The sequence below is a fragment of the Hydractinia symbiolongicarpus genome, chromosome 9 (genome assembly GCF_029227915.1).
Source record: "Hydractinia symbiolongicarpus strain clone_291-10 chromosome 9, HSymV2.1, whole genome shotgun sequence".
Classification (NCBI taxonomy): Eukaryota; Metazoa; Cnidaria; class Hydrozoa; order Anthoathecata; family Hydractiniidae; genus Hydractinia; species Hydractinia symbiolongicarpus.
Genome location: NC_079883.1, coordinates 8,009,308 through 8,025,633, shown reverse-complemented (window position 1 = coordinate 8,025,633; position 16,326 = coordinate 8,009,308). Strand labels below are relative to the sequence as shown.

Here is a 16,326-nt window from a genome sequence, read left to right as displayed (position 1 = left end):
AGGGCACTATGCTAACCGAATTGGATCTGGAGCACCAGTTTACTTAGCAGCCGTCTTGGAATATTTATCTGCTGAGATATTGGAGTTGGCTGGTAACGCAGCAAGAGACAACAAAAAAGCTAGGATTATTCCAAGACATTTACAATTGGCTGTTCGTAATGATGAAGAATTAAACAAACTTTTGAGCGGTGTAACCATTGCAGCTGGTGGTGTTTTGCCAAACATTCAAGCTGTCTTACTCCCAAAGAAGAACGACAAAGGACAGAAGAAGTAAACCGCTACACTCAGAAAACAACGGCTATTTTTATAGCCACACATCTTTAAAAAAACATTGTTTTTTTCACAAAACTATAACCTTAAAGTCTAATAGATAATCCATGCATACGCCTTGTCCTAAGTAACTCAAAGAAATTAAATAAAAAAATTTGATCACAACGTCAAAATAAATTGCACGTATTTGCCCCTACTAATGTCTACGGCCATACCACGATGAACACACCCGTTCTCGTCTGATCACGGAAGTTAAGCATCGTCGGGCCGGGATAGTACTTGGATGGGGGACCGCCTGGGAACTCCCGGTGTCGTAGGCTTTTCATTTTCATTTGTTGCCTTTTCATTTCAATGGTGCTGTGATATATTTCTTGTTATAACAATTAAGGAACGTGGCGGTTGTTGAAAGTGTTTCCTATGACATTTTCCTACGACATTTTCAGGTGATAGTACGAGAAAAAAGAGCTTTCAAATGCATACAAACTCGATCTATTGCCGATCATCCAATAACCCTGACGGAATGGCAAATAAAATAAAATTCCGCCGCCTTCCGAGGACTTATATCGCAATCACGTTTCGTAACAGCCAAGCGAGGTTTTACCTTAGCGTTTAAGTCACCACCGACATTTGGCCGCGCAACTTTTCTAAGCTCATTCATTTTGACTTAAGGAGGGGGCGAGCGCGGACGCAGGCCCCCACTACCAGAAATTGTACGGTCGAGTTACTGACGTTTGCAGTAATCGCAGAGGTCAGCCCAAGCGTAGTGCAATGCAAGAGCCTCACTCTGGAAGAAAACCCTCATTGATCAGTCTTTACTTCCCCGTCAGGTAAGTATGAGTTGGAACTGCACCGTAGCATGAGGGTACCCTTCAAAGTTTGTTAATGCTTGTGGCTTGAGTGTGTTATAAACTGCCGTGTCGCGGGGCATAGGCTGTATTCTCCCCCAGTGTACGCGTTTTGTTCCCGCCGTAGACTATGCAGAGTGCCGTCGGAAAGAGGACTGCTATTATTCTTTTATTGCTTATGTGGGCCGCCATCGGTAATAGTGCAACACCAAGGCAACCCGTGGTCACGGCGTGAATGAATCCACCTCCATGACCCAAGGCCAAAAATCAGATTAATATACTGACCATTCAGAGAATGGCCTACCAGATATTAAACTGATAAGAACAGATACTACACTTGATCTTAGCCATTAGGCCGAGAAGCGATAAAGAACAAGCGTTGCCATGATAGGCATCGTCCACACACCGTAACTGCTTGTGGAGCATGTCACGTTACTGTAAAGCTTACAACTGTCACCGCGTACGGATGGACGGCGACATAGTAAAAATCACGGCTGTTGATTTAGCCGTAGGATGGAGAGCGACTGTAGCGAGTGGATGGTAACTTACATGAATGCTAACAAAGGCGACGATACTAAGTGCGTGATATTACTTTCCAATATGACTGCGTACATTCCGTTTATCAACGCATTACGCCAGAACGTGCGCGCGCGTTACACAGTAGACCATGCAGCCGAAATGCGACAGTGCGACCCTGCCAGGAGTCGAACCTGGAATCCCCTGATTCGTAGTCAGATGCCTTATCCATTGGGCCACAGGGCGATGCTTATGACTTCGCCCCATCGTTATTTTGGCTTGCGCATTCGTTTTACTTACGACAGAATTCTTCGTGTTTGTAGCCATGAAAGAAAGGGACTTCTGTGAGTGAATTTTTTTACTGTGGTCTAATAAAAAAGTCGAAACGCAGTGCCCAATATATGAATTGCTCCTAATAGCCGGAAACAGGCCGTGTCGATGATGTAGGCCGACATACGCAACGCAAACCAAAGAACGCTTTATGAAAATCCTAACACGGGCGCGGAAGAAGCCCAAATTAACAGAGTAGATGTAATGCTGAAGACCTCAAACTCCAGCAGCTTCTCTTTCAGACTATTGCGTCGTGCTACAAATAAAAATTAACATGCTTTCGCATAGTCGCGGCTCCCAAAACGGACATTATACGATGTACAGAAACACACATTTCTGTTTTCGCGCCAAATCAATTCCCGGGAGTGGTACTTTTACGTCCGCATACTTCGCACCGTCTTAAATTATATCTCATTTACACGGTAATGTTTAGTATACTTCTACTGTGATAACAAGCATCGTTTATCGTTGGATTGTTGTAAGAAAACATTAAAAATGAGTGAAGCAGCTTCTCCAAAGAAAATCGCACCCAAGAAGAAACCTGCTGCAAAGAAGACAGCTGATCACCCTAAATATGTGGACATGATCAAGGCTGCTATCGCTACCCTAAAGGAACGCGGTGGTTCATCTCGCCAAGCTATTACAAAATATATTCATGCAAATTACAAAGTTGCTGAAAACTCAGATCATCATCTGAAAATGGCTCTTAAACGAGGAGTAACATCAGGCGATTTGATTCAAACTAAAGGCACTGGTGCTTCTGGATCATTCAAGCTAGGTCAGGTAAAAAAAGAAAAACCTAAGAAAAAGGCCGCAGCAAAAAAGCCAACGGCAAAGAAGCCTACTGCAAAGAAAAGTACACCAAAAAAGAAGCCAGCAAAGAAGAGCACGCCAAAGAAAGCAGCAAAGAAGCCTGCCACAAAGAAAGCCTCGGCTAAGAAACCAGCAGCTAAGAAACCCACAAAGAAGCCTGTTGCTAAAAAACCTGCAGCAAAGAAGGTCAAAAAGACTCCCAAAAAGGCAGCAAAGAAGACCGCAAAAAAATAATTTGTGTGTATCTGGCTATTACATTAACAAACGGCTATTTTTATAGCCACACATTTACAAAAAAACATTATCTTGGTACAAAGTTAAACTTGTTTAAGTCACTTAAACAGTTAAAAAAGAGTAATTTTAAGATTAGATTCCCTAAGTTTAAGTATTTTCGTTTTTAAATTTCTTATTTTCTTGCTTTTACTTTTCTTGCCCTTCATATTTTTAACATTGTCAAACTTTATGTAGCATAAAATTTTTATGTAGCATAAAATTTAAACAGAAAGCAGAACAAAGTTTGATATAAAAAGCTAGCCGTAATATTTTTTATGGATGTGTGGCTATAAAAATAGCCGTTTTTTGTTTGGTAAGATGCTTAGGCACGTTCCCCACGAATTCTTCTTGCCAACTGGATGTCTTTAGGCATGATTGTAACTCGTTTTGCGTGAATGGCACACAAGTTAGTATCCTCGAACAAGCCAACAAGGTACGCTTCAGAAGCCTCTTGCAGAGCCATAACGGCTGTGCTCTGGAATCGCAGATCTGTTTTGAAGTCCTGAGCAATTTCTCGCACAAGACGCTGGAAAGGCAACTTGCGGATCAAGAGCTCGGTTGACTTCTGGTATCTTCTGATTTCTCTGAGAGCAACTGTACCAGGTCTGTAACGATGTGGTTTTTTCACTCCTCCAGTAGCTGGTGCGCTTTTCCTCGCAGCTTTAGTGGCGAGTTGTTTTCGTGGAGCCTTTCCTCCAGTAGATTTACGTGCAGTTTGCTTTGTACGAGCCATATTTTAAGAAGTCGATGTAGTACGGATACACAAGACGGTCTAAAATGCACTATCGCGCCAAAGTTTTATTTCTCATATTGATTGACAGCTAAGGTTCAAAACAAACCATTTGATTGGTGCTAAGAAAGTAATTTCTGATTGGCTGCATAATGACATTACGCTCATTACTTTAACATTTTTATAAAATCTGTGTTTTTTGGCTACGGGAAAACGGCTGTATCTTCTGATACACAAAAGCTTTTGACTTTTTTTTTTTTTAGTAAGTAGCAGAAGGTTTGGCGAATTCCAACGATGCCAAATTTATTGCCTTACTGAAACATTAAGACCACGAATTTTTAAAAAAACTACAGTTTTACTTAAAAAAATGTACAAAATGTTCGGAACATTTTGTAATGACGCAACTCTATTGGTTAATTAGGGTGTTTCCACGAGCAGTAGGTAATTTTATGGCCTCTTTTTAAAGCTGTCTGAATTCTGTTAACTCAAACGTTGTTTTTGTACTCGTTCTGTACGCAACTATATCAATATGTCTGGACGCGGAAAAGGAGGTAAAGGATTGGGAAAAGGAGGTGCTAAACGTCACCGAAAAATTCTTCGTGATAACATTCAGGGAATCACAAAACCTGCTATTCGACGTCTTGCTCGACGAGGTGGTGTCAAACGTATCTCTGGCCTTATCTATGAGGAAACCAGAGGTGTACTGAAGGTTTTCTTAGAGAATGTTATTCGTGATGCTGTAACCTACACAGAGCACGCTAAACGCAAGACCGTTACCGCTATGGATGTTGTTTATGCCTTAAAACGTCAAGGAAGAACTCTTTACGGATTCGGAGGTTAAGCGTTGTCATTGCTCAACAAAAACGGCTATTTTTATAGCCACAAATCTTTTAAAACATTACTTTGTGCACGCTTCCAAATTACACAATGTGTAAAGTCTTGTCACAGTTACATTTATTGCTATACGATACTATGTCATATATGACACAAAAAAAATTTAGAAATACTTTGTAGGGTTAATTTGCCTGGGAGTGTTTCCGTGAAAAGCTGGGTTAAGTTAAATGTAAGCAATAACATGGATCAATGTACTTGTCTTTTCTGCAAGTACAGCTAATAATACGTATGAAAAGTGAAGCTAATCCACACACACACATGGGGAAGTATTTTAAATGTAGGCTAGTGTTCTTAAGCACATTATTTAGAAGTTTTATTAACTTCGGTTAACTTGTAGTGACGCCAAGTAAATGTTTTTTTAAAGATGTGTGGTCTTAAAAAAGACCGTTTGTGTTTGGTAGACGTTGGTTTACTTGCTGCTTGTGTATTTTGTGACGGCTTTTGTTCCTTCACTGACTGCGTGTTTTGCAAGTTCTCCAGGCAAGAGAAGACGTACTGCGGTTTGAATTTCACGAGAAGAGATGGTCGACTTTTTGTTTTGAAGAGCCAAACGCGAAGCTTCGGAAGCAATGCGCTCAAAGATGTCGTTGACAAATGAGTTCATGATGCTCATAGCTTTGCTTGAAACTCCGACATCTGGGTGAACTTGTTTCAAAACATTGTAGATGTAAATAGCATAACTTTCCTTTCTCTTTCTCTTGCGTTTCTTTTCACCAGTTCCACCAATCTTTCCTCCTTTTTTGCCGGCTCTTTTTTCACCTTTCTTGGCTACTTTAGGTGCCTGTTTTCCTCCTTTAGCTGCTGCGTCAGACATGGTTAAAAATTTTTGCTACTTAACTTGTAAATAAGCATTAAACTGCAAGTCAAAACTTTTTGTTTATAAGTAAAAAAATCGGATCGAATTCGATCCGAAAACGCCGATACGCAATTTAATTGGTTAAAAAAAAAATCTTTTGTTTAATACTTAATTATGATTGGTTAAAAAAACATGATTTCGATCCTATTTTTATGATGAAAAAACGAGTAAAGTTTATTTCGTTAACACTTACGTTAAATATTCGTACGTTTTTGTATTAACTTACAAATCAAATCGCAGTTATGTCTGGACGTGGAAAAGGTGGAAAAGCTAAGGCTAAAGCCAAGACAAGATCCTCAAGAGCTGGACTTCAATTTCCAGTCGGTAGAGTGCATAGATTCCTTCGTAGAGGGCACTATGCTAACCGAATTGGATCTGGAGCACCAGTTTACTTAGCAGCCGTCTTGGAATATTTATCTGCTGAGATATTGGAGTTGGCTGGTAACGCAGCAAGAGACAACAAAAAAGCTAGGATTATTCCAAGACATTTACAATTGGCTGTTCGTAATGATGAAGAATTAAACAAACTTTTGAGCGGTGTAACCATTGCAGCTGGTGGTGTTTTGCCAAACATTCAAGCTGTCTTACTCCCAAAGAAGAACGACAAAGGACAGAAGAAGTAAACCGCTACACTCAGAAAACAACGGCTATTTTTATAGCCACACATCTTTAAAAAAACATTGTTTTTTTCACAAAACTATAACCTTAAAGTCTAATAGATAATCCATGCATACGCCTTGTCCTAAGTAACTCAAAGAAATTAAATAAAAAAATTTGATCACAACGTCAAAATAAATTGCACGTATTTGCCCCTACTAATGTCTACGGCCATACCACGATGAACACACCCGTTCTCGTCTGATCACGGAAGTTAAGCATCGTCGGGCCGGGATAGTACTTGGATGGGGGACCGCCTGGGAACTCCCGGTGTCGTAGGCTTTTCATTTTCATTTGTTGCCTTTTCATTTCAATGGTGCTGTGATATATTTCTTGTTATAACAATTAAGGAACGTGGCGGTTGTTGAAAGTGTTTCCTATGACATTTTCCTACGACATTTTCAGGTGATAGTACGAGAAAAAAGAGCTTTCAAATGCATACAAACTCGATCTATTGCCGATCATCCAATAACCCTGACGGAATGGCAAATAAAATAAAATTCCGCCGCCTTCCGAGGACTTATATCGCAATCACGTTTCGTAACAGCCAAGCGAGGTTTTACCTTAGCGTTTAAGTCACCACCGACATTTGGCCGCGCAACTTTTCTAAGCTCATTCATTTTGACTTAAGGAGGGGGCGAGCGCGGACGCAGGCCCCCACTACCAGAAATTGTACGGTCGAGTTACTGACGTTTGCAGTAATCGCAGAGGTCAGCCCAAGCGTAGTGCAATGCAAGAGCCTCACTCTGGAAGAAAACCCTCATTGATCAGTCTTTACTTCCCCGTCAGGTAAGTATGAGTTGGAACTGCACCGTAGCATGAGGGTACCCTTCAAAGTTTGTTAATGCTTGTGGCTTGAGTGTGTTATAAACTGCCGTGTCGCGGGGCATAGGCTGTATTCTCCCCCAGTGTACGCGTTTTGTTCCCGCCGTAGACTATGCAGAGTGCCGTCGGAAAGAGGACTGCTATTATTCTTTTATTGCTTATGTGGGCCGCCATCGGTAATAGTGCAACACCAAGGCAACCCGTGGTCACGGCGTGAATGAATCCACCTCCATGACCCAAGGCCAAAAATCAGATTAATATACTGACCATTCAGAGAATGGCCTACCAGATATTAAACTGATAAGAACAGATACTACACTTGATCTTAGCCATTAGGCCGAGAAGCGATAAAGAACAAGCGTTGCCATGATAGGCATCGTCCACACACCGTAACTGCTTGTGGAGCATGTCACGTTACTGTAAAGCTTACAACTGTCACCGCGTACGGATGGACGGCGACATAGTAAAAATCACGGCTGTTGATTTAGCCGTAGGATGGAGAGCGACTGTAGCGAGTGGATGGTAACTTACATGAATGCTAACAAAGGCGACGATACTAAGTGCGTGATATTACTTTCCAATATGACTGCGTACATTCCGTTTATCAACGCATTACGCCAGAACGTGCGCGCGCGTTACACAGTAGACCATGCAGCCGAAATGCGACAGTGCGACCCTGCCAGGAGTCGAACCTGGAATCCCCTGATTCGTAGTCAGATGCCTTATCCATTGGGCCACAGGGCGATGCTTATGACTTCGCCCCATCGTTATTTTGGCTTGCGCATTCGTTTTACTTACGACAGAATTCTTCGTGTTTGTAGCCATGAAAGAAAGGGACTTCTGTGAGTGAATTTTTTTACTGTGGTCTAATAAAAAAGTCGAAACGCAGTGCCCAATATATGAATTGCTCCTAATAGCCGGAAACAGGCCGTGTCGATGATGTAGGCCGACATACGCAACGCAAACCAAAGAACGCTTTATGAAAATCCTAACACGGGCGCGGAAGAAGCCCAAATTAACAGAGTAGATGTAATGCTGAAGACCTCAAACTCCAGCAGCTTCTCTTTCAGACTATTGCGTCGTGCTACAAATAAAAATTAACATGCTTTCGCATAGTCGCGGCTCCCAAAACGGACATTATACGATGTACAGAAACACACATTTCTGTTTTCGCGCCAAATCAATTCCCGGGAGTGGTACTTTTACGTCCGCATACTTCGCACCGTCTTAAATTATATCTCATTTACACGGTAATGTTTAGTATACTTCTACTGTGATAACAAGCATCGTTTATCGTTGGATTGTTGTAAGAAAACATTAAAAATGAGTGAAGCAGCTTCTCCAAAGAAAATCGCACCCAAGAAGAAACCTGCTGCAAAGAAGACAGCTGATCACCCTAAATATGTGGACATGATCAAGGCTGCTATCGCTACCCTAAAGGAACGCGGTGGTTCATCTCGCCAAGCTATTACAAAATATATTCATGCAAATTACAAAGTTGCTGAAAACTCAGATCATCATCTGAAAATGGCTCTTAAACGAGGAGTAACATCAGGCGATTTGATTCAAACTAAAGGCACTGGTGCTTCTGGATCATTCAAGCTAGGTCAGGTAAAAAAAGAAAAACCTAAGAAAAAGGCCGCAGCAAAAAAGCCAACGGCAAAGAAGCCTACTGCAAAGAAAAGTACACCAAAAAAGAAGCCAGCAAAGAAGAGCACGCCAAAGAAAGCAGCAAAGAAGCCTGCCACAAAGAAAGCCTCGGCTAAGAAACCAGCAGCTAAGAAACCCACAAAGAAGCCTGTTGCTAAAAAACCTGCAGCAAAGAAGGTCAAAAAGACTCCCAAAAAGGCAGCAAAGAAGACCGCAAAAAAATAATTTGTGTGTATCTGGCTATTACATTAACAAACGGCTATTTTTATAGCCACACATTTACAAAAAAACATTATCTTGGTACAAAGTTAAACTTGTTTAAGTCACTTAAACAGTTAAAAAAGAGTAATTTTAAGATTAGATTCCCTAAGTTTAAGTATTTTCGTTTTTAAATTTCTTATTTTCTTGCTTTTACTTTTCTTGCCCTTCATATTTTTAACATTGTCAAACTTTATGTAGCATAAAATTTTTATGTAGCATAAAATTTAAACAGAAAGCAGAACAAAGTTTGATATAAAAAGCTAGCCGTAATATTTTTTATGGATGTGTGGCTATAAAAATAGCCGTTTTTTGTTTGGTAAGATGCTTAGGCACGTTCCCCACGAATTCTTCTTGCCAACTGGATGTCTTTAGGCATGATTGTAACTCGTTTTGCGTGAATGGCACACAAGTTAGTATCCTCGAACAAGCCAACAAGGTACGCTTCAGAAGCCTCTTGCAGAGCCATAACGGCTGTGCTCTGGAATCGCAGATCTGTTTTGAAGTCCTGAGCAATTTCTCGCACAAGACGCTGGAAAGGCAACTTGCGGATCAAGAGCTCGGTTGACTTCTGGTATCTTCTGATTTCTCTGAGAGCAACTGTACCAGGTCTGTAACGATGTGGTTTTTTCACTCCTCCAGTAGCTGGTGCGCTTTTCCTCGCAGCTTTAGTGGCGAGTTGTTTTCGTGGAGCCTTTCCTCCAGTAGATTTACGTGCAGTTTGCTTTGTACGAGCCATATTTTAAGAAGTCGATGTAGTACGGATACACAAGACGGTCTAAAATGCACTATCGCGCCAAAGTTTTATTTCTCATATTGATTGACAGCTAAGGTTCAAAACAAACCATTTGATTGGTGCTAAGAAAGTAATTTCTGATTGGCTGCATAATGACATTACGCTCATTACTTTAACATTTTTATAAAATCTGTGTTTTTTGGCTACGGGAAAACGGCTGTATCTTCTGATACACAAAAGCTTTTGACTTTTTTTTTTTTTAGTAAGTAGCAGAAGGTTTGGCGAATTCCAACGATGCCAAATTTATTGCCTTACTGAAACATTAAGACCACGAATTTTTAAAAAAACTACAGTTTTACTTAAAAAAATGTACAAAATGTTCGGAACATTTTGTAATGACGCAACTCTATTGGTTAATTAGGGTGTTTCCACGAGCAGTAGGTAATTTTATGGCCTCTTTTTAAAGCTGTCTGAATTCTGTTAACTCAAACGTTGTTTTTGTACTCGTTCTGTACGCAACTATATCAATATGTCTGGACGCGGAAAAGGAGGTAAAGGATTGGGAAAAGGAGGTGCTAAACGTCACCGAAAAATTCTTCGTGATAACATTCAGGGAATCACAAAACCTGCTATTCGACGTCTTGCTCGACGAGGTGGTGTCAAACGTATCTCTGGCCTTATCTATGAGGAAACCAGAGGTGTACTGAAGGTTTTCTTAGAGAATGTTATTCGTGATGCTGTAACCTACACAGAGCACGCTAAACGCAAGACCGTTACCGCTATGGATGTTGTTTATGCCTTAAAACGTCAAGGAAGAACTCTTTACGGATTCGGAGGTTAAGCGTTGTCATTGCTCAACAAAAACGGCTATTTTTATAGCCACAAATCTTTTAAAACATTACTTTGTGCACGCTTCCAAATTACACAATGTGTAAAGTCTTGTCACAGTTACATTTATTGCTATACGATACTATGTCATATATGACACAAAAAAAATTTAGAAATACTTTGTAGGGTTAATTTGCCTGGGAGTGTTTCCGTGAAAAGCTGGGTTAAGTTAAATGTAAGCAATAACATGGATCAATGTACTTGTCTTTTCTGCAAGTACAGCTAATAATACGTATGAAAAGTGAAGCTAATCCACACACACACATGGGGAAGTATTTTAAATGTAGGCTAGTGTTCTTAAGCACATTATTTAGAAGTTTTATTAACTTCGGTTAACTTGTAGTGACGCCAAGTAAATGTTTTTTTAAAGATGTGTGGTCTTAAAAAAGACCGTTTGTGTTTGGTAGACGTTGGTTTACTTGCTGCTTGTGTATTTTGTGACGGCTTTTGTTCCTTCACTGACTGCGTGTTTTGCAAGTTCTCCAGGCAAGAGAAGACGTACTGCGGTTTGAATTTCACGAGAAGAGATGGTCGACTTTTTGTTTTGAAGAGCCAAACGCGAAGCTTCGGAAGCAATGCGCTCAAAGATGTCGTTGACAAATGAGTTCATGATGCTCATAGCTTTGCTTGAAACTCCGACATCTGGGTGAACTTGTTTCAAAACATTGTAGATGTAAATAGCATAACTTTCCTTTCTCTTTCTCTTGCGTTTCTTTTCACCAGTTCCACCAATCTTTCCTCCTTTTTTGCCGGCTCTTTTTTCACCTTTCTTGGCTACTTTAGGTGCCTGTTTTCCTCCTTTAGCTGCTGCGTCAGACATGGTTAAAAATTTTTGCTACTTAACTTGTAAATAAGCATTAAACTGCAAGTCAAAACTTTTTGTTTATAAGTAAAAAAATCGGATCGAATTCGATCCGAAAACGCCGATACGCAATTTAATTGGTTAAAAAAAAAATCTTTTGTTTAATACTTAATTATGATTGGTTAAAAAAACATGATTTCGATCCTATTTTTATGATGAAAAAACGAGTAAAGTTTATTTCGTTAACACTTACGTTAAATATTCGTACGTTTTTGTATTAACTTACAAATCAAATCGCAGTTATGTCTGGACGTGGAAAAGGTGGAAAAGCTAAGGCTAAAGCCAAGACAAGATCCTCAAGAGCTGGACTTCAATTTCCAGTCGGTAGAGTGCATAGATTCCTTCGTAGAGGGCACTATGCTAACCGAATTGGATCTGGAGCACCAGTTTACTTAGCAGCCGTCTTGGAATATTTATCTGCTGAGATATTGGAGTTGGCTGGTAACGCAGCAAGAGACAACAAAAAAGCTAGGATTATTCCAAGACATTTACAATTGGCTGTTCGTAATGATGAAGAATTAAACAAACTTTTGAGCGGTGTAACCATTGCAGCTGGTGGTGTTTTGCCAAACATTCAAGCTGTCTTACTCCCAAAGAAGAACGACAAAGGACAGAAGAAGTAAACCGCTACACTCAGAAAACAACGGCTATTTTTATAGCCACACATCTTTAAAAAAACATTGTTTTTTTCACAAAACTATAACCTTAAAGTCTAATAGATAATCCATGCATACGCCTTGTCCTAAGTAACTCAAAGAAATTAAATAAAAAAATTTGATCACAACGTCAAAATAAATTGCACGTATTTGCCCCTACTAATGTCTACGGCCATACCACGATGAACACACCCGTTCTCGTCTGATCACGGAAGTTAAGCATCGTCGGGCCGGGATAGTACTTGGATGGGGGACCGCCTGGGAACTCCCGGTGTCGTAGGCTTTTCATTTTCATTTGTTGCCTTTTCATTTCAATGGTGCTGTGATATATTTCTTGTTATAACAATTAAGGAACGTGGCGGTTGTTGAAAGTGTTTCCTATGACATTTTCCTACGACATTTTCAGGTGATAGTACGAGAAAAAAGAGCTTTCAAATGCATACAAACTCGATCTATTGCCGATCATCCAATAACCCTGACGGAATGGCAAATAAAATAAAATTCCGCCGCCTTCCGAGGACTTATATCGCAATCACGTTTCGTAACAGCCAAGCGAGGTTTTACCTTAGCGTTTAAGTCACCACCGACATTTGGCCGCGCAACTTTTCTAAGCTCATTCATTTTGACTTAAGGAGGGGGCGAGCGCGGACGCAGGCCCCCACTACCAGAAATTGTACGGTCGAGTTACTGACGTTTGCAGTAATCGCAGAGGTCAGCCCAAGCGTAGTGCAATGCAAGAGCCTCACTCTGGAAGAAAACCCTCATTGATCAGTCTTTACTTCCCCGTCAGGTAAGTATGAGTTGGAACTGCACCGTAGCATGAGGGTACCCTTCAAAGTTTGTTAATGCTTGTGGCTTGAGTGTGTTATAAACTGCCGTGTCGCGGGGCATAGGCTGTATTCTCCCCCAGTGTACGCGTTTTGTTCCCGCCGTAGACTATGCAGAGTGCCGTCGGAAAGAGGACTGCTATTATTCTTTTATTGCTTATGTGGGCCGCCATCGGTAATAGTGCAACACCAAGGCAACCCGTGGTCACGGCGTGAATGAATCCACCTCCATGACCCAAGGCCAAAAATCAGATTAATATACTGACCATTCAGAGAATGGCCTACCAGATATTAAACTGATAAGAACAGATACTACACTTGATCTTAGCCATTAGGCCGAGAAGCGATAAAGAACAAGCGTTGCCATGATAGGCATCGTCCACACACCGTAACTGCTTGTGGAGCATGTCACGTTACTGTAAAGCTTACAACTGTCACCGCGTACGGATGGACGGCGACATAGTAAAAATCACGGCTGTTGATTTAGCCGTAGGATGGAGAGCGACTGTAGCGAGTGGATGGTAACTTACATGAATGCTAACAAAGGCGACGATACTAAGTGCGTGATATTACTTTCCAATATGACTGCGTACATTCCGTTTATCAACGCATTACGCCAGAACGTGCGCGCGCGTTACACAGTAGACCATGCAGCCGAAATGCGACAGTGCGACCCTGCCAGGAGTCGAACCTGGAATCCCCTGATTCGTAGTCAGATGCCTTATCCATTGGGCCACAGGGCGATGCTTATGACTTCGCCCCATCGTTATTTTGGCTTGCGCATTCGTTTTACTTACGACAGAATTCTTCGTGTTTGTAGCCATGAAAGAAAGGGACTTCTGTGAGTGAATTTTTTTACTGTGGTCTAATAAAAAAGTCGAAACGCAGTGCCCAATATATGAATTGCTCCTAATAGCCGGAAACAGGCCGTGTCGATGATGTAGGCCGACATACGCAACGCAAACCAAAGAACGCTTTATGAAAATCCTAACACGGGCGCGGAAGAAGCCCAAATTAACAGAGTAGATGTAATGCTGAAGACCTCAAACTCCAGCAGCTTCTCTTTCAGACTATTGCGTCGTGCTACAAATAAAAATTAACATGCTTTCGCATAGTCGCGGCTCCCAAAACGGACATTATACGATGTACAGAAACACACATTTCTGTTTTCGCGCCAAATCAATTCCCGGGAGTGGTACTTTTACGTCCGCATACTTCGCACCGTCTTAAATTATATCTCATTTACACGGTAATGTTTAGTATACTTCTACTGTGATAACAAGCATCGTTTATCGTTGGATTGTTGTAAGAAAACATTAAAAATGAGTGAAGCAGCTTCTCCAAAGAAAATCGCACCCAAGAAGAAACCTGCTGCAAAGAAGACAGCTGATCACCCTAAATATGTGGACATGATCAAGGCTGCTATCGCTACCCTAAAGGAACGCGGTGGTTCATCTCGCCAAGCTATTACAAAATATATTCATGCAAATTACAAAGTTGCTGAAAACTCAGATCATCATCTGGAAATGGCTCTTAAACGAGGAGTAACATCAGGCGATTTGATTCAAACTAAAGGCACTGGTGCTTCTGGATCATTCAAGCTAGGTCAGGTAAAAAAAGAAAAACCTAAGAAAAAGGCCGCAGCAAAAAAGCCAACGGCAAAGAAGCCTACTGCAAAGAAAAGTACACCAAAAAAGAAGCCAGCAAAGAAGAGCACGCCAAAGAAAGCAGCAAAGAAGCCTGCCACAAAGAAAGCCTCGGCTAAGAAACCAGCAGCTAAGAAACCCACAAAGAAGCCTGTTGCTAAAAAACCTGCAGCAAAGAAGGTCAAAAAGACTCCCAAAAAGGCAGCAAAGAAGACCGCAAAAAAATAATTTGTGTGTATCTGGCTATTACATTAACAAACGGCTATTTTTATAGCCACACATTTACAAAAAAACATTATCTTGGTACAAAGTTAAACTTGTTTAAGTCACTTAAACAGTTAAAAAAGAGTAATTTTAAGATTAGATTCCCTAAGTTTAAGTATTTTCGTTTTTAAATTTCTTATTTTCTTGCTTTTACTTTTCTTGCCCTTCATATTTTTAACATTGTCAAACTTTATGTAGCATAAAATTTTTATGTAGCATAAAATTTAAACAGAAAGCAGAACAAAGTTTGATATAAAAAGCTAGCCGTAATATTTTTTATGGATGTGTGGCTATAAAAATAGCCGTTTTTTGTTTGGTAAGATGCTTAGGCACGTTCCCCACGAATTCTTCTTGCCAACTGGATGTCTTTAGGCATGATTGTAACTCGTTTTGCGTGAATGGCACACAAGTTAGTATCCTCGAACAAGCCAACAAGGTACGCTTCAGAAGCCTCTTGCAGAGCCATAACGGCTGTGCTCTGGAATCGCAGATCTGTTTTGAAGTCCTGAGCAATTTCTCGCACAAGACGCTGGAAAGGCAACTTGCGGATCAAGAGCTCGGTTGACTTCTGGTATCTTCTGATTTCTCTGAGAGCAACTGTACCAGGTCTGTAACGATGTGGTTTTTTCACTCCTCCAGTAGCTGGTGCGCTTTTCCTCGCAGCTTTAGTGGCGAGTTGTTTTCGTGGAGCCTTTCCTCCAGTAGATTTACGTGCAGTTTGCTTTGTACGAGCCATATTTTAAGAAGTCGATGTAGTACGGATACACAAGACGGTCTAAAATGCACTATCGCGCCAAAGTTTTATTTCTCATATTGATTGACAGCTAAGGTTCAAAACAAACCATTTGATTGGTGCTAAGAAAGTAATTTCTGATTGGCTGCATAATGACATTACGCTCATTACTTTAACATTTTTATAAAATCTGTGTTTTTTGGCTACGGGAAAACGGCTGTATCTTCTGATACACAAAAGCTTTTGACTTTTTTTTTTTTTTAGTAAGTAGCAGAAGGTTTGGCGAATTCCAACGATGCCAAATTTATTGCCTTACTGAAACATTAAGACCACGAATTTTTAAAAAAACTACAGTTTTACTTAAAAAAATGTACAAAATGTTCGGAACATTTTGTAATGACGCAACTCTATTGGTTAATTAGGGTGTTTCCACGAGCAGTAGGTAATTTTATGGCCTCTTTTTAAAGCTGTCTGAATTCTGTTAACTCAAACGTTGTTTTTGTACTCGTTCTGTACGCAACTATATCAATATGTCTGGACGCGGAAAAGGAGGTAAAGGATTGGGAAAAGGAGGTGCTAAACGTCACCGAAAAATTCTTCGTGATAACATTCAGGGAATCACAAAACCTGCTATTCGACGTCTTGCTCGACGAGGTGGTGTCAAACGTATCTCTGGCCTTATCTATGAGGAAACCAGAGGTGTACTGAAGGTTTTCTTAGAGAATGTTATTCGTGATGCTGTAACCTACACAGAGCACGCTAAACGCAAGACCGTTACCGCTATGGATGTTGTTTAT

The 16,326-nt window shown here is 40.7% G+C and overlaps 1 protein-coding gene and 9 non-coding genes across 10 annotated transcripts in view; 3 read left to right on the top strand and 7 right to left on the bottom strand.

Moving 5' to 3' along the window:
* LOC130657762 (histone H2A-beta, sperm) overlaps positions 1-16,326 on the bottom strand; it is a 198,997-nt gene that overhangs the window by 41,911 nt on the left and 140,760 nt on the right. The window lies entirely within an intron of this gene.
* Positions 472-590, top strand: LOC130659683 (5S ribosomal RNA). The gene has a single exon (XR_008986888.1). It is a non-coding gene; the product is annotated as a 5S ribosomal RNA (ribosomal RNA).
* On the bottom strand, positions 941-1,105 carry LOC130659624 (U1 spliceosomal RNA). Its single transcript, XR_008986828.1, has one exon. It is a non-coding gene; the product is annotated as a U1 spliceosomal RNA (small nuclear RNA).
* Positions 1,291-1,482, bottom strand: LOC130660678 (U2 spliceosomal RNA). Its single transcript, XR_008987875.1, has one exon. It is a non-coding gene; the product is annotated as a U2 spliceosomal RNA (small nuclear RNA).
* On the top strand, positions 6,348-6,466 carry LOC130659671 (5S ribosomal RNA). The gene has a single exon (XR_008986875.1). It is a non-coding gene; the product is annotated as a 5S ribosomal RNA (ribosomal RNA).
* LOC130659621 (U1 spliceosomal RNA) lies at positions 6,817-6,981 on the bottom strand. Its single transcript, XR_008986826.1, has one exon. It is a non-coding gene; the product is annotated as a U1 spliceosomal RNA (small nuclear RNA).
* On the bottom strand, positions 7,167-7,358 carry LOC130660677 (U2 spliceosomal RNA). Its single transcript, XR_008987874.1, has one exon. It is a non-coding gene; the product is annotated as a U2 spliceosomal RNA (small nuclear RNA).
* Positions 12,224-12,342, top strand: LOC130659659 (5S ribosomal RNA). Its single transcript, XR_008986863.1, has one exon. It is a non-coding gene; the product is annotated as a 5S ribosomal RNA (ribosomal RNA).
* On the bottom strand, positions 12,693-12,857 carry LOC130659620 (U1 spliceosomal RNA). Its single transcript, XR_008986825.1, has one exon. It is a non-coding gene; the product is annotated as a U1 spliceosomal RNA (small nuclear RNA).
* On the bottom strand, positions 13,043-13,234 carry LOC130660676 (U2 spliceosomal RNA). Its single transcript, XR_008987873.1, has one exon. It is a non-coding gene; the product is annotated as a U2 spliceosomal RNA (small nuclear RNA).